The sequence below is a fragment of the Protopterus annectens genome, chromosome 10.part0 (genome assembly GCF_019279795.1).
Source record: "Protopterus annectens isolate FY-2018-M chromosome 10.part0, PAN1.0, whole genome shotgun sequence".
Classification (NCBI taxonomy): Eukaryota; Metazoa; Chordata; order Ceratodontiformes; family Protopteridae; genus Protopterus; species Protopterus annectens.
This window is the reverse complement of record NC_056744.1, coordinates 317,629,970-317,643,580: the sequence shown is the minus strand read 5'-3', so window position 1 is coordinate 317,643,580 and position 13,611 is coordinate 317,629,970. Positions and strand designations below refer to the sequence as shown.

Below are 13,611 nucleotides of genomic sequence, written 5' to 3'. Positions count from 1 at the left end.
AATTCAAGAGCATTAGAAAATATTGTAGATAATGCCTAGTTGTGTCAGAGTTTATTGGGGCATCTTTAGTCCTTATTTTCTATGCAATTTCATAGTTTTTGATATTTACATGTTATGGAACAGGTGATATTGTTCTGCTTGTGGTAAAAAGTATCATTCGTTCAGTAACCTTTGAGCATTTTATTCGTGTGTAGCAGTAACTCATTTCTCCATTGTATCCTGTGCATCTTCTTACTGGCATTAACTTGTATGGCCTATAAGCTGATTGTACATACCTGTATCTGTAAATGTTTCATAAGTTGACTCATTTGTTAGTGCATGGGTCGTGAATGTAACTATTAATGGGACAAACTTATGGCCTTTAAACAGACTGCATTTTTAGAACATGTAACACGTATATAAACGATGTGTATTTTTGAAGCTGTCACACATGCTCTCTATTTCTGTAAGCATGTTTTGCTGTGTTTTTTATAGGTTCATAGATTGGTACTAGGCTATCAGCCCTAGGGCCTATACAAGCCTAGCCATAACAATTCCCTGGATATTTCTTCCCACACTATTTACTTCCCTGGACCCCTGTCTAGCAGGGCGACTGACGTGATCCCTGGGGTGAATTTCCTTTCTCCCATCCAATCGTCAAGGTTCCATTTGAAGAGGACCAAAGAGGAACTCTGCTTGACATGTATGGGCAGTCTATTTTAGAGTCTGGGGAGTCTTTGGGTCAGGAACCTATCCCTCCAGCATGTTTTGTTTATTGTGATGACAAGGTTTAGATCCCTGGAGCGTGTGGCTGTGAGGGATTGGGATTTCTTTAAGTGCAGCATGTCCAACAGCTCTGGGTTTGACATGGCCTTGTATGTTAAGCAGAGATCGCCTCTGAGTAGACGATATGTGACAGAGTATAGCTGGAGTTTAAGGCTGTCAGTGTAGGGCTTCTGCTTTAGGCCTGTGATTCTTTTAGTGAGGTATTTCTGCGGCCTTTCCAGTTGTTGCAGATGTCTTGAGAGGTACATACCAAATGGGGCGTTGTATTCTATAATGTGTCTAATGAGGAATGAGTACAGTGGGACAATGACCTCCTTTTTTCTGGATGAAAAGCCCTTAGTGATGAGGTGTGCCACATAGAAGGATTTCTTGATTGTTGTGGCGATGTTATCGAAGGTGAGACCACTGTCCACCTGTGTCCCCAAGTCTCTTATCACGCTTTCGGTGTTTAGTGTACTGCCACCTGTGTGGTAATTCACGGGTACATGTTTTTTCCCAAAGGGGATAACTGTACACTTCTTGGCATTGAGCTTGAGCCCATGGCTCTGGCACCAAGCATCTGTTTCTGTAAGGCCCTTTTGTAGAGTATCCACATCATTTGGGGATTCAATAATGGCTTCCAGTTTGCAGTCATCTGCGAACTTTGTTAGCCAGAGTCCCTTAGTGTTGGCCTGTACTTCAGAGAAGTAGATGCCAAACAAGAGCGGTCCCAGGACTGAACCCTGAGGGTACTCCACTTGTCACTTGTCTGGAGCTGGATTTGGAGTCGGCTACTTTTACAGTGTGGATTCTGTCAGTAAGCCAGTTGGCAATCCATTGAGTGATGTAGGGATTAATGCCCAGCTTAGTAAGTTTATCTATGATTCCAGAGTGGGGTGTGGTGATCATGTAAAATGGAATATGATATTGTCAGTTTTTCATGTCGTCCTTGCATATAGAGGTTCGGATCTGATCCATTGGATCCAACTCTGCCTTTACTAAGCTTGTGGCAGCTCTTGGATACCTCCTCTTACCCACCGTGCATCTCTCCCACTTACCTCAGATCTCATTTGCCACCTCATGAAGACATGATCCGATCAGCAAGCTCTTGGATTTTCAGGTTGTATTATTGTAATATTTCCTTCTAGAGTTTTATTTCTATACCTTGTTAACATTTTTAGCCTTTTTGTATCTCCCTTGTTTCAAAAAAAACACTTCATTAGGTTACTTCCCTTCCCTTGTTACCTTTCAGTTTGTCTGTCTCTGTCTCTCTCCCTTTTCCTGTTAGTAACTGTTTTTTATAGGTTACTCCCCTTCCCTTGTTACCTTTTAAGGTATTTCTTAACTACTATCATTAGTAGTCTGTCTCTCTCTCTCAGGGTGAAATGAAATTCGGTGAAATGAGATTCAATGAAACAAAGTAGACCTATATATATATATATATATATATATATATATATATATATATATATATATATATATATATAAAATATTACTGAAAACTTCCGAACTGTTAAAAACAAAAACAGAAATCCAATGAATAGACGCTGAGCCAGAACTGTTATTTGCTGGAAACTTCCGTTTGCTTTATTGATAACAATCGAAATTCATTAGAGCAAAATGTGCATATATATATATATATATATATATATATATATATATATATATATATATATATATATATATACACATATATATATATAGATATACATATTTTTTTTTCTTTTCCCCCTGTATTTGGCTTTAAGTGCATGTAAGTCTGAGTTTTTCTTCATCCATATCTTTTACAACATGGCAAAGAAGCAGGATAAACCAGCAGGATTCAGAAAATGCACAAAATGCGGTCATAAGATTTCTTTTAGTGTCTCGCAGTCCCTGTGTGTTTATTGTCTAAGGTCCCTTCATTTACAAGAAGATTGTGCAATGTGACATTCTTTAAACCACTGAGCTTTGGTTGAGAGAAACAATCTTATTCTGAGGGGCATGCTGCCATCTGCTTTCGAGGAGGCTATTTCTGGAAATCAGTCTAAATCTGGCTCTTCTACCAAATCGAGCCCTGCTTCTTCCCTTTCCTGCAAATCTGGTGACAGAGGAAAGAAGAGGCCTTCTTCGGCTCCAACACACCCTTCAGAGCCGAAAACTAAAACTTCAGAATCTCCCAAGTCTGTGACTCAGTCGGAGCCTTTGGCACGGATCATTCCTTGGTTGGATCCATCTTCTTCAGCTCCAACTCTATCGAGTAAGGATAGATCAGATTAGTTGATGTTTGATCTAGCAACAAGCCTTTTCAAGCGAATATTGACACTTCCCAGGACTTGGTACTCCCCAACAGTCAAGCCTGTTCCTTCGAGGGTACCAGCTCCATTCTTAAGTAGACCAAATCCCCATCAACATCTTCTTTCCATTCAACCAAGAACCTTACTGAAGAAGACGTGGAATGGATGGTGCAGAAGATCTTGTGGGTACAGGTCATCACTAAGCCCCCCTTGGCCTCAACCCATGTGTTTCCAGGTCTATCCAAGCCTTGTACTTCTCCTCTTCCTCCTTCTCCGACTTTAGGGCAAGCTTCTGAGTTATCGGATCTGATACACCCAGTGCCTTTCAGCTCTGATCCAAAGTTGTTTTCTTCTTTGGATCAGACCTTTGCTCGGAGCTCTTTGGCCTTTTCGGAGATGGAAAGTTCTTGGAGCTGAAGTGAACCTTTCGAACCATGAGTGCACTCGACTCCCAGGTCTTTGAAGCAGTCAATGTGCCTCGGGGCTTCAGTGCAGATGAGCTTGGCTCTGGCAGCTACCCCTGGCAGACTGTCTTCTGGTCTGGAGGGGAGCCAGACCCAAAACCATGGCTTGTCAGAGCCAGAATCCACCTCCATTCAGGAGTGGTCAGCCTTTGGGGCTCTGGAGTTGGGCTATAGCTGTTATCGTATCTCGAAGGTCAACTGCCTCCTCGGATCCTCAATCCCAGCAAGGTACCCTGTGTTTTTCTGACCAGGATGTTCCACAGGGACAGTGGGATCCCAGGTACCAGGATACACATCTGGGTGCCCCTGCCTCTTCTGATACCTCCCCAGAGCACCCCATTGAGGAGGTCCCTCGGAGGAGACTTTGCAAGAGGAAGCATTTCTACTCGACGGAGGAGTCTGTCAGTGAAGACACTGACCTCGATGAGGGAGAAGGATCCCCACATTCACTTCCTGAAGATGTTTCCCTTGGGAAGATTCTGGAGATCCTGAAACAGAGACGCAGACGGCAGTCCAGTAATCCTTCACCTGAGGAGTTGGTGTACCTGGCGACCTTTGCTTCCCACCCATCTACCCTCCTAGGTGACTTCTCCCACTAATGAGCTCATAGAGCTGATCTCTCAGCAGGCATGGGAGAATCTGGATTCCACCAAACCTGTTCCCCAGAGACCTCAATAAAATAATTACTGCTCCATTTGACAAGGCCTTCTGGACGAAAGGGGTTGCAGTAGATGCCATGATCATGACAGCGATGACAAAGAAAGAACTTTTCAGAGGAGAGTTCAACTATTCATCCTCCTAATATGGATTCCAGAATGATGGATAGGTGCGGGAAGAGAGTGTTTTCTTCAGCAACCTTCATTTTGTGATTGCTGAATTACCTTTCTCATTTCACTAGGGTGCAAAGGGATCCGATCAAGGAACTATCTGGTACCCTTGAAGGAGAAGTAGCTGTGGGAGCATAAGAAAAGGTGCCTTCCCAGTTAGCGACCCTACATTCTCTAGCTAACTCTTCCATGAGGCTCATTGCACCTGCAGCCAAAGAAATGATTTGAGTGGCAGGCTCCTTCATTTGTATGAGGAGGCATGCCTGGATCCACCCATGTGATTTTGCAGAACCTTTTAAGTCTTCGTTCAAAGCACCATTTGACGGCACTTTACTTTTTGGTCCCAAACTCAAAGATATGCTATCCAGGTGTGAAAAAAAAGGTAAGACTCTTTCTGCCATGGGCGTAAGTTTTTTGGTTCCTCAGAGACCTTATCCCAAAGGTCAGAGAGAGAGAGAGAGAGAGAGAGAGCGGAAAAATGTGGTTCAAAAAGTCTCGGTGGTCTTACCAAGACACACGTAGAGAGTTTTCCCCCAGAGGCAGAGGGAGTAACAATAATGAAAGATGCCACCCTCGTAGCAGAGGAGGTCTGCAGAACCAGGGGTCCTGGGAATCTTTCTTTAGGAAACCCTTTCATTGCTGCTGAAAGAAGGCCCGATTGTCCACCTCTGGAGGCAATCAGGGGTCGACTATTCCTGTACTGGAGAGCCTGGCAAAAGATAACTTCCGATACGTGGGTGCAGAGTATAATATCCGGGGGTTACCAAATTCACTTCTCTCAGTACCCCCCCCCAGCAAAAAAAATCCCAGACGTTCCACCCAGACCAAGGAATCAAGCTGCTAGAAAAAGGGAGTCATCCAAGAGGTCCCTGAGACCAGGGAGGATTCGGAACTTACTGAAGGTTCTTATTTGGTTCCAAACAAAACAGGGGACTGGAGACCACTCCTGGATCTCAGGAAATTGAACAAGTCTGTTTGATTTTGCAAGCTCCGAATGGTCACGACAATTCAGCCAACTCTCCTCTCGCAGCTAAGTAACATTTAAAATGCATTGGTCTTTTTACCTGTCTTTGCTGTAAAACTTTAATATTTTTGCTTTCTCTGCCTGCCCTTTTTACTTTTGAGTGCATTTCTGTACCTGTTGGTGTTCTTTCTCTAACATTGCTGGTAGTTGTACTTTCTATACCCATTGGCATTCCTTTCCTTACCATCGATGGTAGTTTTCCTCTCTCCTTTTCTGTCTACCGTTTTGGTTGTTCTTTGTACCATTGTTGTTAGAACCTTCTCCTTTTCCCGTTTATCCTTTGTGTGTGTGTGTGTACCATGACTGTTTATTTTTCTGCCACTTTTCAATATGGCAGATAAGTCCAAAGGCACAACTGTTTTTAAGCAGTGCAGGGCTGCAGCCGACAAATGCCTAACTCTGATAGGCATACGGCTTGTGTTTGTTGGTTAGGTGCTCCACATTTAGACATAGAGTGCTTCATCTGCCAGGCCTTCAGTACTAGGGCCTTGGTAGAACATCATAACAAGCTTATTCTTAAAGGGCTTTTTAAGACACCCCCTTTTAAGAAGCTTTATCCAAGGCTGATAAGTCTCCGAAGGCCTCTGGTTCCATAACTAGTATTCCGGTGCCGACGGCTCCATCGGCACCAACATCAAGAAAATGAAAGTGTCTTTTTTTGGTTCCTTCTTGGAGCTGAGAGCTAGGGTTCCAAAGCTCTCTGAACAGACTCGTTCTTCGGCACCAGTCACCTCGGTGCCTTCAGCACCGGCTCCATCACAGGCACAGTCTTCTTAGTTTTCATGCTGGTGCTGACATCTCTTTCTGTACTGCAACAGATCATCCCCCCCTTTGATGCTGAAAATCCTCTTTATACGCCCAGGACAAAGTATTCCCCTTCCATTGACTCCTCCTTTGGTCAGCTTCCCAGATCCTTAATAGAAAGTCTGGAATCTCCCTCTAGATTGTCTGTTCCCTCCTCCAGGAAGTCTCACTGAAGTTGATGTGGTGAGATTGGTGGACCAGCTCCTCCCGTCTAAGGGTCTTTCTACTTTTTACCAACCTCCTCTCCTTCCTGGAGCAGGGATGTTTTCTCCCAGGACTACTCCAGTTTTACTACTCTGACTTCCTTGGAGGCTTGACAGCTCCCCACTCCAACCATTGAGGTTCCTATTGCTCTGGCACCAACAACCTCCTTACCTTCAGTTCCTGACTTGGCTTCTGACTTCCTTGGCTCTTTCGGAACTGATGGATTCCCGAGATCGTGGCTCTGTTGTCGGGCCAGAGAGGTTTGAGTCGACACCTGTAATTTATTAGGTGTCGTCCTTACCTCGTGGAACACCAGTGGCTGGGGGTCCTTCTTTGTCTTCGGCTTAGGAGGTGAGTGTGTCGGGGAGGGGTGTGACCCTGTTTCCAAGTTCGTCTTTCTCGGTTCTGGGATCCCATCCCAAACTGGGGGGACATGCTTTTCAGGCTATGGCGAGAGTATTGGCCACCGCAGGCTCTCAGGTGGCTCATGCTGTATCGGTGTTTCATCCACTGACCCCTTCTTACCAGGAGCTTCCACCAGCCTCTGCGCCCAGACAGTGAGCTCCAAGGTTACAAGATAATCCCGGCTGAGGACCACCCTTCTTCCGAGATCTCCTCAGACATTCCCACTAAAGTGCCTTCTCAGAAGAAGACATGCAAGAGGAAACACCTGGCTTTCCCTGAAGAGTCTGTCACTAAGGACACTGATTATGATGACAGGTAGGATTCCACCGCGGTCACCTCCAGAACATGTCTCTTTTGGAGACATTCTTGAGATCTTTAAACAGAGGGGTAACTGGAAGCCCAGGAGATGTCTGTGTACTTGCAAGCCTTTGCTTCTCACCCATCTACCTCCTAGGTGATCCCTCCCGCTGACTGTCTCATTAAACTGATCACTCAACAGGCTTAGAAATCTCCTCACTCCATAAAACTGATTCCCCAAAGACCAGATAAAATATTTTCTGCACCTGAGGATCACCAACATTGGGCTAAAGGGTTAGCAGTAGATCCCATGGTGGTAGCAGCGGCCACCAAAAAAGGAACTTGCTGAGGAAAGTTCCTGTGTTCATCCCCCCTAACCATGAGTTTAGAGCGATGGATAGCTTTGGAAAGCTGGTTTATGTATCATTGACCTTCACCTTAAGGTCCTTGAATTTTCTGGCACACTTCAGTAGGCTCCAGAGAGATCTGATTAAGGAACTATCGGACACCATAGTAGGAGCTGTATCTGATAAGGTCCAAGAAAAATTGACCTCACAGTTAGCTATCCTGAAGTCTATATCTAACTCATCCATGAGGCTCATTTCACATGCAGCTGAAGGGATGACCAGGTCAGCTGGTTGAGGTGTTATCAGATGACACGCCCGGATTAGTTTGTGGAGCCATTCAAGTCTTCTTTCGTCAATGCTGCCTTTGACTGATCTTTTTTGTTCAGCCTCAAAGTTAAACTCGGGTGTGAGAAGGATGGGAAAACTCTGTCTGCTCTGGGCATACATTTTTTCCCCTCCCCAATGTTCCTTTTCTAGGAATCAGAGGCATGGGAAGATGTGGTTTAAAAAGTCCCAACTGCTTTTCCAGGACACGTGGTGGAGGCTCCCCTCAGAGCAGATGGGGGAGCTCTACTGGAAAATGCTGACCCTGAGGAAGAGGTGGCTCACAGAATCAGAGTTCCAGAGACTCTTTCTCTGGCCAACCTTACCAGCGCTCCTGAAAGGGGGCCAGATTGCTTATCGCTGGAAACAGTCTGGAGAAGATTTTCTCTACATGCAAAAGCCTGGCAACAGATAACAGATGTTTGGGTGCAGAGAATTATTACCAGAGGTTATTCTATCCCCTTCACCCTTTATCCCATATTTCTAACAATTCATCCCAATTTTCCACCCAATCAGAGAGACCAAGCAGCCTTAGAAAACCAAAAGCTGCTAGAATAGAGTCATCCAAGAAGTCCCACTAGACCAGGTAGGATCTGGATTTTGCTTAAGGTTATTTTTAGTGCCAAAAAAGCCCAGGGACTGGAGACCTATACTGGATCTCAGCCTTCTAAACAAATTTGTTCAAGAGTCCAAATTCCAGATGGTCACGGTTCAATGTGTACTTCCTTTTTTAGTGGAAAATTATTGGATGTGCTGTGTGGACCTTCAAGACAAGTACTACCACATAAAAATGGACAAACTCTCCAGAAGTATTCTCTGCTTTCGGCTAGAAGCCAGTCATTTTCAGTTCAGGGTGCTGCCCTTTGGTCTTGCCACAGCCCTCGGGGTGCTCACCAGATGTATGACAGCAGTAACAGCTTACTTGAGACTGTATGGATTCTGGGTGTTTCCTTATCTAGACAACTGGCTCATCACAGTTTTCACCAGGCATCTATTGCTTCGGGCAACAGAGTTCATTCTGCATTTGTTCGTGAGCTTTGGTATCTCAGTCAAAGTCTCAGCTAAGGCCCTCTGAAGATCTAGAATTCATAGGAGCTTGTCTGAACATCTGTTGTGTAGCCTCCATTCCGCAGCATGGATTACAGAAGATAAAATCCCAAGTACATCTTATTCTGTGCAAAAATCCAATTCATTGCTGGGGCCAGCTTTGCTGCGACCTTTTTGCATTACCCCAAAACAACAAGTGCAGAAGCTACTTTGCCCTAGTTCCCCTTCAGGGGGAGTCACCAGGAGATGCTCTTCTTCTTGATTGGCCCCTGGGTCTCCTCTATGCCTTTCCCCCCTTCCCTCTAATGCCAGGTTGAGAAGCAAAGTGATCCTCATTGCATCTTATTAGCCTTGACAAATTTGGTTCCCCTTCATTTGGCCTCATCTAGTTTACCATCCTTGGATTCTGGACCCAGTTACAGACCTGCTGTCTCACCCTGAGGGACTGGTGCAACCTGACAATCAAAATCTAAAACTGACAGCTTGGTTCCTCCAATTCTGTTAGTCGCCAGGCATAATGATACACCTACCTCAGTGCAGAAAATTCTGCTGGTTCCCATAGATCATCTACCAGGAAACTGTACCTTAGTAAGTAGAAATGCCTACCTCAGTGCAGAAAATTCTGCTGGTTCCCATAGATCATCTACCAGAAAACTCTACCTTAGTAAGTAGAAATACCTACCTCAGTGCAGAAAATTCTGCTGGCTTCCATAGATCATCTACCAGGAAACGCTACCTTAGTAAGTAGAAATACTTACCTCAGTGCAGAAAATTCTGCTGGCTTCCCATAGATCATCTACCAGGAAACTCTACCTTAGTAAGTAGAAATACCTACCTCAGTGCAGAAAATTCTGCTGGCTTCCATAGATCATGTACCAGGAACCTCTACCTTAGTAAATAGAAGTACTTACCTCAGTGCAGAAAATTCTGCTGGCTTCCCATAGATCATCTACCAGGAAACTCTACCTTAGTAAGTAGAAATACCTACCTCAGTGCAGAAAATTCTGCTGGCTTCCCATAGATCATCTACCAGGAAAGTCTATCTTAGTAAGTAGAAGAAATTTTCAGCCTGGGCTTATAACAATCTTGAGCCTTTCTCCACTCCTGTGGAAAAAGTTCTAGAATTTCTAGCCATTCTTTTTGATCAAAGGACTTCTGACAAAATCCTGTTAGCTGCCATTTCTAACTTCCATAATGGTTTCAGGGAGCTTCCTCTAATTTTGTATAGACTATGTAACGTGCTCGTCAAAGAAACCCTCATTAATCAAACCCATAGACTTGCCTGTTTTCTTCCCCAGGTTTTCCAACTAAGGTGAATATTGCCTACATTTGCTGGATATTCACAGACAATGTTTTATCTCAACAGAGCTAAAGAATTTAGAAAATCAGAACAGTTGCTTGCATCTTTTTCCAGCCCAACTTTAGGGAAATCTGTTTCCAAAATTCGCTTATCAAAATGGTTATGAGATTGTATTACTTGCATATATATATAATAAAATGAATCTCAAGTTACCTGCACCTGTGAGAGTGCATTCCACCAGATCAATGGCCACTTCATCTGTTTTCCATTCCAAGGCTTCCATGAATGAAATATGTGCAGCAGCGTCTGCTACTCCACATACCTTTATCACTTATTACAAATTGGATCTGGTCTCTAGAGGAAGAGCTTCTTTGGTTCTGTGGTTCGCAGGCCTCCCAGGATCTAAAGTAGCTGTAAACTCTGTCCCAAGAGTCAGGAATAGATGAAGACTGACAACATCAGATAAAGAAATTATGTTCTTACAGTAAAGTTCCATCTGTGTTATAGATCTTCATCTGTTCTTGGCATCCCACCCTCCTTCCCCCCCTCCTGTGAATTCCTGGAGGAGTGAACATTTGTCCTGGGTGCCTTGTCAGGGTTCACCTTTGACGTGGCTTCTTCATATTTGCTTATGGTTCTTCTTGCTGTCTATAAGATTGCCTAATTGATCTGAGGTGAATTGTAGAGGACATTGTGGTTAGAGTATTAGCTCAAGAGATTTTTGGTTGGAGCGAGCTGTAGAATGACTGGACCGGTTCCGAGGATTAGAACCAATTGTCTAAGAGTCAAGAATAGGTGACGATCGACAAAACAGATGGAACATTATGGTATGTACATAACTTCTTTATTACCAGAAATCACAACTTGAACATTCTCAATCACTAGAGTTCATAGGAGCACTATTGGACACCACACAGATAATTACGAAACTTCCTTCCTCCAGAGTGTTAATAATCAGACGACCAACATACAGATTAATCAGAACAAGAAGGTAGCTGCTCGTCATGTTTTACAGGCTTTAGGATCAATGCCTGCAGTGATGATGTTAGTTCCATTAACCAGATTTCACATGCAGATAATGCAATGGCTTCTAGCTACTCAGTGGTCACTTAGCCACCAACCGATGTCTCATCAAATTCTCATAACAGACATATGCAAAAGGAACCTTTCATGGTGGATTCAGTCAGAACATTTGACCCAAGATCGACCCTTCGTTCCCTTCTCAACCACAGGGCACGGTGACCTCAGATGCATCTCAGATGGGGGAGAATTATCTGGGGAAGACCGTCCAAGGAACCTGGTCTGAAGACAAGGCCAATCTTCACATAGACATCCTGGAGATGAGGGCAATGCTTCTAGCATTGCAGGCATTTCAGACTGCTTTTCCTCTGGGAGCGGTGGCGATTCAGTGAGAGAACATGTCGGTGGTCCAGTACATAAACAAGGGGGAATCAGATTATACTCTGTCGAGAAGCACTCAGAGTGTAGCAGTGGGTGATCTTCATTCAACTACATTCGGGAATGTCCACTGTCATAGCAGACAAGTTGAGCAGAATCATTCTCATGGCTCTCAAGTGGTCCCTCAACAAGAAGGTAGTGGAAGACATTTTCCGTTCGATGAGGCCAGCCTTGCTGCAATCTCTTTGCTTCTCTCCTAAATAACAAATGCAGCAGCTACTTCGTCCTAATCCCCCCACTGGGGGAGTCCGTGAGGGATGCTCTAATATACGATTGGCCTCCCAGTCTTTTGTACACCTTATCCCCCATCCCCTTGATTCCCAAATTCCTTCAGAAAGCCAACAGGTTGAAGAGAACAGTAATCCTTATTGCTTCATATTGGCCTTGAGAAATCTGGTTTCCATTCCTCTGACCTCATCTATAGAAGAAACCCTGGATTCTGGAACTTTTTCCAGACCTTCTGTCACATCCAACAGGAATGATCCATCCCAACCTTCACAACCTAAAACTGACAGCTTGGTTCCTCCAATTCCTTTGATTGCCAGACAACATATGTTCTCCTCACTGGTCCATCATATTCGGTCCTTCATATTCTGATGTTTTCTCATACGTCAACCACTCAGAAACTTTGTAGGAGTAAATGGAAGAGGTTTGTAATTTGGGCTCATCAACAGAATGTAGATCCTCTCACAGCTCCTATTTACACTATTCTGGAATTTTTAGCCCACCTTTTTGATAGTGGAGCAGCTGATTCTACTGTCTTTCTCCTCTCCATTACTATTGAACTCTTGGGAAGAATGAACCATGATGTCTGTTACATAACTACCCTATCAAGGGGCTTATTTTATGGATGTGCAATAACTAAGTGCAATACTAAGGTGGCTCACCTACACACTGAAGGACTGTAAAGTGCAATATACAAACTGTGCAATAATTCAGTCTAATCATAGATTTGCTGCTATTATTTCAATTTTGCTTTGACAATATTACCTTCATATTGTTCCTTGTCTTCCTTGTCCCCTGTTCTGGGATGGGTGTGGGTCACTGCTGTCCTACTTTACTTACTAATTGCTACTTATTAAATTTCTTCTGTGATATTTTATTAATTTTTTTCTGTCTATATACAACTGTTTCCTGCATTGAGAATGAAGCATTGTAATTTCATTCAGCTACACTGCTGTGTAGTTCTGAATGACAATAAAGTTTTCTTTGACCTGATCTTGACTTGACAATTAGCAGACATGTTTACTTTCCACATTGGGATGGATAATTTATGTCTCATTTCCCATAAACTTTGCAAAGCCTTCTTGAAAGGGACCCTGTTGTTCAGGCCTCCCCATAAGGATCCTTCTCCACCATGGGACCTTAATTTGGTACTACGTCTTATTGTTCAATCTCTTTTGAACTTGCAGCAACTTGTGATATTGTTTTTATCTTGGAAAACTATCTTTCTGGTGGCTATCACATCTTCAAGAAGAATATCAGACATTTGGGCACCATCTTCCCAGGCCTCATATTTGCTTTTTCATAAAGACAGAGTCTCTCTGTGTACCAACCTCTCCTTTCTGCCCAAACGTTTCACTATTAAATGTTAATCAGACTGTACAGTTGCCTGTCTTCTTTCCTAATTTCAGCAATAAAGGTGAATAATGTTCTACATTGTTGGATGTTCGTAGACAATTACATTCCTGTTTGCATAGGACTAAAGAGTTTCGTAAAGCAAGTCAATTGTTTATTGCCTTTTTCAGGCCCTCAAAAAGGCTTACAGTATCCAAAGTTACCTTGTCTCTCATTGCATTTCATTTATTTACACCTCAGAAGGTATAAACCCTTCCAAATCCTATTCAAGCTCATTCAACCAGGGCAATGGCCACATCCGCAGTCTTCCAGACGAATGCCTCCGTGAATGATATTTGAGCAGTGGCCACATGGGCAAACTGTGATATCTTTGTCATGCATTACAGGTTAGATTTCATCTCCGGGGGGGAAGAGCCTCCTTTGGTTTGATGGTCCTGAGAAGCATCCTCCCGTAAGTCAACCCGGGTTAGAGGTAGCCGGGAACTCTGTCCCATATGTGATGGCAAGATGGA

General features: G+C 43.8%; 1 protein-coding gene across 1 annotated transcript in view; it reads left to right on the top strand.

The window, feature by feature from the left end:
- CCHR10.PART0H1orf112 (chromosome chr10.part0 C1orf112 homolog) overlaps positions 1 to 13,611 on the top strand; it is a 2,885,111-nt gene that overhangs the window by 1,316,022 nt on the left and 1,555,478 nt on the right. The window lies entirely within an intron of this gene.